Source organism: Suricata suricatta, chromosome 3 (assembly GCF_006229205.1).
Source record: "Suricata suricatta isolate VVHF042 chromosome 3, meerkat_22Aug2017_6uvM2_HiC, whole genome shotgun sequence".
Lineage (NCBI taxonomy): Eukaryota > Metazoa > Chordata > Mammalia > Carnivora > Herpestidae > Suricata > Suricata suricatta.
This window is the reverse complement of record NC_043702.1, coordinates 136,737,636-136,747,416: the sequence shown is the minus strand read 5'-3', so window position 1 is coordinate 136,747,416 and position 9,781 is coordinate 136,737,636. Positions and strand designations below refer to the sequence as shown.

At 46.1% G+C, this 9,781-nt stretch overlaps 1 long non-coding RNA gene across 1 annotated transcript; it reads left to right on the top strand.

Moving 5' to 3' along the window:
• Positions 1–30: 30 nt before the first annotated feature.
• LOC115286701 lies at positions 31–2,109 on the top strand. Its single transcript, XR_003906221.1, has 2 exons — positions 31–180; positions 981–2,109. It is a non-coding gene; the product is annotated as an uncharacterized LOC115286701 (long non-coding RNA).
• The last annotated feature ends 7,672 nt before the right edge of the window (positions 2,110–9,781 follow it).

The window sequence follows — 9,781 nt, the reverse complement described above, 5'->3', positions numbered from 1 at the left end:
GGGGGGGCGTCCGCGCGGGGGAGCGCCGAAACTTGGAGCCCGAGCTCCCGGGCTGGAGGCGCGCCGGCCCCGGGGACGTCACAGCGCTGGAATCCGAGGAATGCCGGCGGCAGGAGCTCCGTGTGCGGCCCGCGAGCAGTCGCGCACTTTTGGTGCGGTGGCTTTGGGAAATGTTTAAAGGTGAGGGCTGAGGACGGAAGACGGGTGAAACCCCCCGGAGTCAGAGACGTGGGAGTGGAAAAGGAAAAGCGACCGCAGCCGGGCACAACCTAGCGCCGCTCCTGGCGTGGGCTGGGACGGGGGCGGGAAGAAAAAAAAATCCCACTTAGACCTTCGGAAACCGCAGGGGCGGGGCAGAGGCGGCCACTCGCGGGCTCCGACCGTGGGCAGGGACCGGGCGTCTCATCTAGGGGACACCCTCCGAGCTGGGCGTACCCAGGCAGCCACTGCACGGGGGGAGACAGCCCAGGGGTAGGTACGGTGGTTTCACCGAGCATGCAATCTCCGGATCTCTCCCCGGCGCACCTGGAGTCTCTGTGTCCTGGATCTGGGGTCTTAACACCCCCCCCACCCCCGCTTCCCCCAGCGCGCCGAGTAGGGCGAGCAGTTTGCGTGTGCAGGGTGCTGAGATACGCTGTTTCCCTGGCTCTTTCCGTGCCCCAGCCTCGCCCCTCCCCGCCTGGGTGGGTGCTGGGAGGGAACTTCCTTAGCGCTTGCAGAGGTGGGGTTAATGCGACGCTGCTGCCGTGCAGGAAAAAGCTCCCATCCTGGCGGGGGAACCTGAGTTTAGGCTCTGCCCTGCTCGTGACCGAAGGGATGACGGAGTCTCCCAGCTCCTGAAAGCTTTGGCTTCTGTAGCCCTAACAATCGTTTTCCTCATATCGTCTGCTTTTCCGTGGTCCCTTGCGTTGCCAAGAACAGGTCTTAGGGGGCTGTTCTCTTACCCGGACTCACAACCCAATCCTTTCACCCTTTCTTAGGCTGAAAAGGGGCCTTGGAGTCATTGTCACAGAAGATGTCCCAGATTGCTTCAGAGTCCCACGGCTCAACAAAAATCTGGATCTCTCGGGGAAGAGAGCTGGAAGCGAACAAGCAAAACCTACTGTGCTCATCCTGTACAAATTTGTGGTATTTGCCGACCGCCAGAGCAACACAGAAGTCAAGAAGCCCCCACACGGCGGCGGAAGGAAAAGGCTGAAGAAAATTAAAGTCAGTTTCTCAAACTTTCAAGGAGATAGCGGGAGGGCTTCCGTAAGGACTTGCTGGATTCCCAAAGAAAATTTCCGAATGCTCTGCTCCGCTCCAGGAAGTATGGAAAGCACCGGATGTGCACCTGTGTGATCACCCCCATTTCCTAGTTGAGGAAAGTGAGGAGTGAGGAAATCCCCTGGCTCACCACAGCTCCCAACAGCTAGTGAAATAGGATAATGGGCCCTTGGCAGGCCCCCAAAAGGCGACCTCTTAAACTCTTCAAAATTTCACCCAAATAGGATTCACATTAAAAGTAAGGAAGTCGCTGCAGGCTCTCAAAGTGATACAGACGAGACGGCTCTTGGGGCCTCAGAGGAAAGGAAGGGACACTTGTGTATTGTTGCTCTGTGATACTGAACTCTGAGGGCAGAACGCTAGACAGTGGTGGTATAGGGAGCAAAGGTGGCACATAGGCATCCGATTCTGGTTCTGCCTCTGACCAGACAGGTGACCCTGAACAAGCCACTTCACCCTTAGGTCTAAGTTTATTTTTTAAGTGGAGTGTGACATGGAGGTCAGGGTTTGGTTGAATTACTTCATCTCTGAGGTCTTCCCCGGGTCTGCCCTTGAATGAATGAGTGCATGGTCCTCCAGACCGACAGAATGCTGGTGGAGGAAGCTAAGTGCTAAAGCCAGGGTGTCTTGGGTAGAAGTCTGTTTTTGCACCGCCTTCAGAATCAAAATGAATGTGGGGAATGTGGCGGAGTGTTCACAGGCAAAATACACACACACACACACACACACACACACACACACACACACACACAGAGTTAGCACTAAGCCTGCAGACTCCATTTAAATACTTTTACTTCTAAAAATGAAAAAAAAAAAAGTAATTTAGAAACCCATGAAGTTCATCTGACCAGCCATAATTCTATCTTTAGAATAGATCACAGAAAATCAATACACGAGTAAGAATATTTTTTTAATATTTCTTTATTTTTGAGAGAGAAGGACAGAGTGTGGGCAGGGCAAGAGCAGAGAGGAGACAATCTGAAGCAGGCTCCAGGATCGGAGCGGTCAGCACAGACCTCTCCCCAGGGCCGGAACTCACGAACTGCGAGATCATGACCTGAGCTGAAATCAGACAATCCACTGAGCCACCCAGGCACCCCAGAATATTTTTTAAATAGAAAGTCCAGTGTGAAGTGAAAAAAGCCTTTCATTCTCTGAATAACTCTACAAAAGCTATTCGCAAGCTACTTTCAAAAAAAATTTTTCCTAAATCCGCATCACACTCCAATCTCCTTAATATGCATCAGAGTGAACAGGATAGCTGAGAGCACAGGTCCCAAATATGTCACTACAGATTTACTTGAAAACACTGCAGTTTTAGGCACTTGTCAATATTAAATATCCAAATATTTCAACTTGTTCTAAGCCTGATTCAAACTATAAACATAGGCAGAATCTCATAGGCCTTCATGATTCCTCCCACCTCCAATATATTCCTCACATTAATCATTAATTGTACACCTTCAGAAACACTGAAATCACTCAAAGCAAAACAAAAGAAGTTCCTCGAAGCAAACTGGAAAGGAAGCAAACTTCTTAAGGAAAAAACTGAGTATCTCCAGGGACCTTCTACAAACGTTAAAGTCATATATATTATTTGTGTATTTGTTTTCATCCTAAAAGAATATTTGGAAGTTGACAGCAAGAGTGGGAAAGAATAATGGGGAGCGTTTAAAAATACACAATGCTGGGGCACCTGGGTGGGTCCCTTGGCTGAGCGTCCAACTTTAGCTCAGGTCATGATCTCATAGCTCATGAGTTAGAGCCCCACGTCAGGCTCCATGCTGACACCTTGGAGCCTGGAGCCTGCTTCGGATTCTGTGTTTCCTTCTCTCTCTGCCCCTCCCCTGCTCATACTCTGTCTCTCTCTTTCTCAAAAATAATCATTAAAAAAATACACAATGCTGTCTGTATCCACTGCTCCCCATATTTCATTCATCTTGGTCCCTGAGTTCAGGGTGGAGGCATGGGTTGGTATATGTGTGTGACTATCACATTTTTGACAGTATTTTGTTGAGAAAATTTTCACATTCAATAAAAAGCACAACCCCTTAAGTGTACATACAATTTGATTTCTTTTTCATATGGATGCATCCACAGGACCACCACCCAGATCAAGATACAGAAAATGTCCATCACCACAAAAATTTCCCTTGTGTGACCCCTCAGTCAGTGTCACCTCTCCAGAATAACTTCTGTCACCACTGAGTAGTTTCTCTAGTTCTCAAACTTCACATACATGGAATTACATTGTGTGTGTATGTATGTGTGTGTACATACCGCTTTGCTTATCCATTCTCCTGTTGAGGTTTTTGAAAACATTTCCCAAGTAATTCCGTTATACCCGCCCCTGTCAATTCACAACCACTGACTTAACAGCAAAAATATAATAAGCCTAGATTTATATTAACACCTACAAAAACATATTAAGCAAGAGAAGGGAAGAAAGAACACTTTGGAAGAATGAAATTTAATCGTATACATTCAGAGCTCCTTATTAATGAAAACAAATTAGCAAAATTGACTGCAATATGAACTTATCAAGAAGTGATAACAAGTGAGTTTGTTTAAAGCTACGTGATTCTGCAGAGGTGTTGTGTACAGCCACAAGCATAGTACACAACGCCACTCCATGAGCTAAAATAGTCTGCAGCGTGAATGGCATTCTCTGGGGTTGTGCAATGCCGTCACCGTGGAACTGTGCGTTCTCCCTTCAGAGAAGGTTTCGTGGTACCTGCTTTGGAAGAATCATTTCCGACACAGAAGACTGAGCCCTTCTTCCCTCCTGGGTGCATCTTTGAGGCTTTTCATTTGGGGGGATGAGAAGGGCCCACATCCCTGCCTGTCCCAAGGTTGACTAAGCCAGGAGGTCACATTCATCTCAAATATTGGGAAAATAATGAGAGATTTGTGGAGGCACGGATGAGATGAAAGAGCACACCGTTTATTTGGGTTTGCCATACCTGCATCCTTTCCTGTCACACCCTGTCTCCGTTTTGTCCTCTCTCCTAATGTTTAGTATTAGGTTCCTGACGCACCCTCCTCTCAGGCCACCAAGCTTTATGGTCATTTCCTCTCCAATTCATTTCTCTTTCCTTTACTCATTTTTCAGCAGAAGGCACTCTGCCTCCCACAGGGACTGACTACTCCCTGACCTGAGCCAAAGGAGAAAGAGCCCTCATTTCCATGCCTGTCAAATGAAGCCACAAGTGAATTATTTCTTCGTTACTTCCTTCTGGAAAGAATGTCAAGCACAAACATTTTGAGGCAGTATTTTTTGCAGGCTGGGAGGAGAACTGTGAATGTGTCCTAAGCCACTCTGCCTGCTCTCTGGCAGCTACAGCTGACCACATGGGCAATGATATCCGCTAGCTATCTGGACATCAGGCAGACTGGCTCTAGACACACCACTAGTTTTTCCAAAGAAAATGTACACGGTTCAGCCACTGGTTACTCTTAGCCACTGGTTAAGTCTATGCAATAGCAGTATATGTTAATCGAGAACACTCTAGAAAGAGTAATTCACATGCATAACTGGTATTTTCAGCAAGATTTCAAAGAAATAAAACCTAGGCAGTATTAAGTATCTTACCAATTTCAATGGATTCATTATCCTTCTCTACTAATTTCTCCTTGGAAACACTCTTGGAATCATAGCTTAGAGGCACAAGCTTTCTGATCGATAGTATTCACCTGGCTCAGCTCGCTGACCTTCCTCGCCTCCCCCAGCCCCAACGTTGCCTCCCAGCTTTTCCAGGCTTGATAGAAAACACACAGCTTCTCTCCCAACACACTGGCATATGCAGACACACATCGAATCCTCTGTAGGGCGCACCGCTAATGATGAGCTTACCCAGTCGTTACCGCTTAAAATCATGTGTTTTCCGGAAAAGGAGACTTTTACTGCTCCTGTAATCTCTTCTAGAACTTCTTCATTGTGATTTAAACAATTTTAAACTTTGTAATAGAAAATTGAATCCTTTACAAAGTAAACCATTTTCCATAGTCACTTATATACGGTTGTTAATCTCAGAAACATATTCTAATGTTGAGTGCCACAGATCTGATAGGAAATTCCACTGTCTTAATAGAAGTTCCCTTGGCTGAAGAACAACACCCCACTTCAGATTGCTCAAGCGAAAAAGGGATATATTGGCAAGACACTGAAACATGTCACGGACTCCATTAGAAAGAAGGGTAAGACCAAAGTGAGCTGCTTTTCTATCTGGAAGTAAGATATGCAACTTTTGCCTCTGTCCAGGCTTAATAGCTATGTGGCCCTGGGCAAACACTCTCACACCTGAATTTCCCCAAAAAGGGAAGTAATGTAAAAAGGGGAAAATTCTGAACATACCTACTTCGCAGAGTTGTCGTGATTACATTGGTCAATATGTGAAAGACTCTTAGAACAGTACCTGCTCCACACTGAGCTCTCAATATGCTACTACTTATATTACCATCAACCTCATTCTATATTTGTAGACTGGATTTCTGTCCTTCAGCAGGGGCTGAATCTCAAATCCAAATCGTCAAAAGAAAGAACATGGCGTGAGTTATCTGGCCAGGGCGTTGGCGAAGGTACAGGCTGGACCTAGCCCTGTAGGTGGGAAGGACAGTTCCCCGAAAGGAGAGAGTGGCTGGGAAAAGGAAGCCCGCAAGTGGAAACCACACCAATGAGGGAAGAGGAGATTTTTACCAAACTCACGTCTTAGGAATCCCTCTGTTCACTCTGTAACTATCTATACCATCCATGCAAAGGGCCAAATCTGGCTTTTCATGGGTAGAGAAGAAAGGGACCCACTAGGGAGGTAACTGACACAGGACAGAAGGTAAGGGAATCAATATCCATTGAGCACTTACTATGCTCTAGGAACAAGGCAAGGTCCTGTGTATAAATAACCTGAAATGACCCTGTGACAGTGTTTGAGTGTTATGAACTGAACTGTGTTCCTCCAAAATTCGTAAGTTGACATCCTAACCCCCAATATGGTCATATTTGAAAAATCAGGCCTTAATGAAGATAATTAAGGTTAAGTGAGGGGAGCGCCTGGGTGGCTCAGTTGTTTAAGCACCTGACTTCGGTTCAGATCATGATCCCATGGTTCGTGGGTTTGAGCCCCATGTCGTGCTGACAGCTCAGAGCCTGGAGCCTGCTTCACATTCTGTGTCTTCCCCTCTCTTTCTCAGCCCCTCCTCTACTTGTGCTCTCTCTGTCTCTCTCTTTCTCAAAAATAAACAAACATTAAAAAAAAATTGGTCATAAGGGTGAGACCCTGATCCAGTAGGACTGGATCCTTCCAACAGGAGGGAGAGATACCCCAGCTCTTCCTTCTATGCGTGCACAGAGGAAAGGCCCTGTGAGGACATAGCAAGAAAGAGAGCAAGGAGAGGGGTCTCACCAGGAAGTAACCCTGAGGGCACCTTAACCTTGGACTTCCAGCCTCCAGCACTGAGAGAAAAATCAGTATCTGTTGTTTAAGCCACACAGTCTGTAGTATTTTGTTACCGCACCCTGGGCAAGACTAATAGAGGCTTTCTTGTTGTCTCACAGAGAAATAAACTGAGGCCTCAAAGCATTAAGTACCTTGTACTTAGACACGTACTAAGGCATTAAGTACCTAAGTGAATGGTAGAGCCAAGATTCAGGCCTTCTCATCTCTAACTCTGGAGTTCACGTTCTTTTTGTTCTATTCCGTTGCCACAAAGTATTTTAAGTACCACTGTAAGTCAGGTGGCCGAAATTGGAAGGGATGGTAAAAAACCGGAAATAAAAAACATTGGCAGGATGGCGTGTGTTCTAAATTCCCCTGCTTACAGTGGTTCACTGGGGGACAGCTCTACCTGGCCGATAATAAATTGTGCTATCTGAAGACACAAATTTGGAGTTTACGTCTCCAGTTATTTCAAGTCCTTCCTTTCCCACGTTTATCTGAGTGTTACAACAAAAGAGGAAATGGACGCTGGTGTTATAAGATCAGACCGCAAATCCTTTTGAAGAACTTTAATACCTTGCTACTGTTTATTTCATTAGCCCCAGAGACACCTATGAGTTAACATGCTCCCCTATTACCTGTGTTGGAGTCTCAGAAGTGGGAAGTCAGGTCCACAGTCCCTCCAGCACACAAGAGGTTGCTTTGGGCTGGCACGAAGTCACACTTTCTGGGAGTGTCAAGTCATTTCTGTACATGATAGCAATCTCAGAAGGTTAGAAATACCAATACCCTCATTTTCTCAGAATAGTTAGTTGGAAATCTCTCATCCATGAACTGGGCTACACTGTTTTTCATCCTGTTTCTATCCCTACCTGGCTCAGCTCTTAGGCAGGTACCCAGCTATAGAATTTGTCATGGCCACATCAACACCTCCCCTGAGCTTACGGAGACAGGCACATGAAGCTATAATTAGCTCCATCTAATCTTCTCCAAAATATCTGCCTGATGCCATTTTGTGGCATGATAGTGGGAATAGGCACCAGGTTGCTAGGAATTACTGGGATAGAGAAACTGGGTAAAATCTTAAAATTATTGTTCACAAGAGATAAAGAAAGTGATGGGGAGGTGCGTTATTATACAAAGTCAAGCCAGCCAGGACATTACTGAGTAAAACAGTCAATAGATTCCCCTCTTCATTATGTACATTTTTAAAAATTGTCTCTTAATATTTATTTATTTTTGAGAGAGAGACAGAGTGAGAGCAGGGAAGGGACAGTGAGAGGGAGACACAAAATCCGAAGCAGGCTCCAGGCTCTGAGATGTCAGCGCACCACAGAGCCCAACACGGGGCTCGAACTCATGAACTGTGAGATCGTGACCTGAGCCAAAGTCAGACACTTGACTGGGCCACCCAGGTGCCCCTCATTATGTACATTTTTCAGTACTTTCCACAAACCTCAGAAGAAAAATATTTGGAGCTAAAGGGTCTGTATTTACCCGTCTCATAATCATGGTGTTCAGAATCAAGGGGCCAGTCCAGATATGGCTCTCTTCCTGACACTGTGTATGTTTGCTGATATTCACAGCTGCTCAAAACCTCTGAAACAGCATGCAGTGTGGGAAAGCTCGGCTACCATCTGATGGGCCCTGACTCTTCCCTTTCTGGGATCCCAGACAACAAACTCATATAAAACTCCATGTAGGTGGCAATTAAGTCGTTTATTGTTCCCTCGTCTCCTTAGACCTGAGCTTATTTTTTTTAATATAATCCAAACACTTAGATGAAATTTGTTGGCAAATAATAATGGAAACTGAGCTACCACATTTATGGAGATGAGACACGGGCAGCCTTCTAGATGGATTACAAACCCAGAGATGACTAGAAGAAAAAGCAAGAACAGGGTGCATTCATTTCTGACCTGGGCAGCTGGGCCCAGACACCCCTCTGAGCGGTATGGGACATGAAAGGAATCTTCTGCTGTGATTAGCGAAAGGGAACCACCTTCGCTGGGGGAGGGAAGGACCAGGTCGTGTTTAGGATGCCTTTCTAAAGTACGTGGACACCTCAGCCTGCAGGGGTGAGATAGGGTTACCCTCGAGTATGGGCAGAGCGGTGGGTGTAAGAGAGTCCAACAGCACTAAATCAAAACCTCTCCTGAGACCTGGCTGCTTCCTGGCTGCCTTCCCCAGGACTAAGGGGTGACTCAGATTGTGCCTGGCCCTGGACTTCAGACATTTCTGAGTAATTCCCACAGACCTGGACAAGGGCAATCAGAGGTTTGGAATGACCACCGTGGATCAAAAGCTACTTCCCATAGCTAGCAGGGAGGAGGCAATCACCTAGGAAGTTCAATTTTGAGGGGTCTTCCGCCATACTAACCACAGAGGCTAGAAAGAATCTGCTAACATAAGAAGGCCCATGCTGGGCTTCCCTCCACAGCTGGCATCTCTGATTTAGTGGAGTACGCAAAGACAAAGTTTTCAAATGATGAAAGAGAAGCTGAATTCTTAGTGACAGATGAAGACAATGATCTGGCCACTGGCTACCGCTCTGATCTAATTTCCAGCTACTATTTCCTGGCCCGCTCTGCTCCCAAGCAAGGTGTCTGCATTCTGCCATTCCTTGAATGTGCCGAGTACTCTCCCACCTCAGGACCTTTGCACTTGCTGCTCCCTCCACCAAGAACTCCACTCCTCCAGATGTTTCCTGATGTGTTCACTCACCTTGTTCCTTCCACAGACATTTCCCGGTCAACCTGCTAAATAGTACCTCTTCACAAACACCATTTTCTATTCCTTTACTCTGCTCTAATTTCATTAGTAGCATTCACAATGCCTCACATCATGTTATCTATTTATGTGTGTTGCCTTTCTCCTCCTCACCCCTCTTCTATCCCAGGAATGCCATCACTTTAGAGATTTTTGTCTTGTTTTGTATTCCACTGCCTGGAGCATAGAAGATCCTCAACAAATATTTATTGAATTGTTAAATTAAAACACTGTATTATTGTATATGAGTATGTGCAGTGGTTTTCTGTGTTCAGAATCCTACCTATATTATACGATTTAATCTTTACAACAGC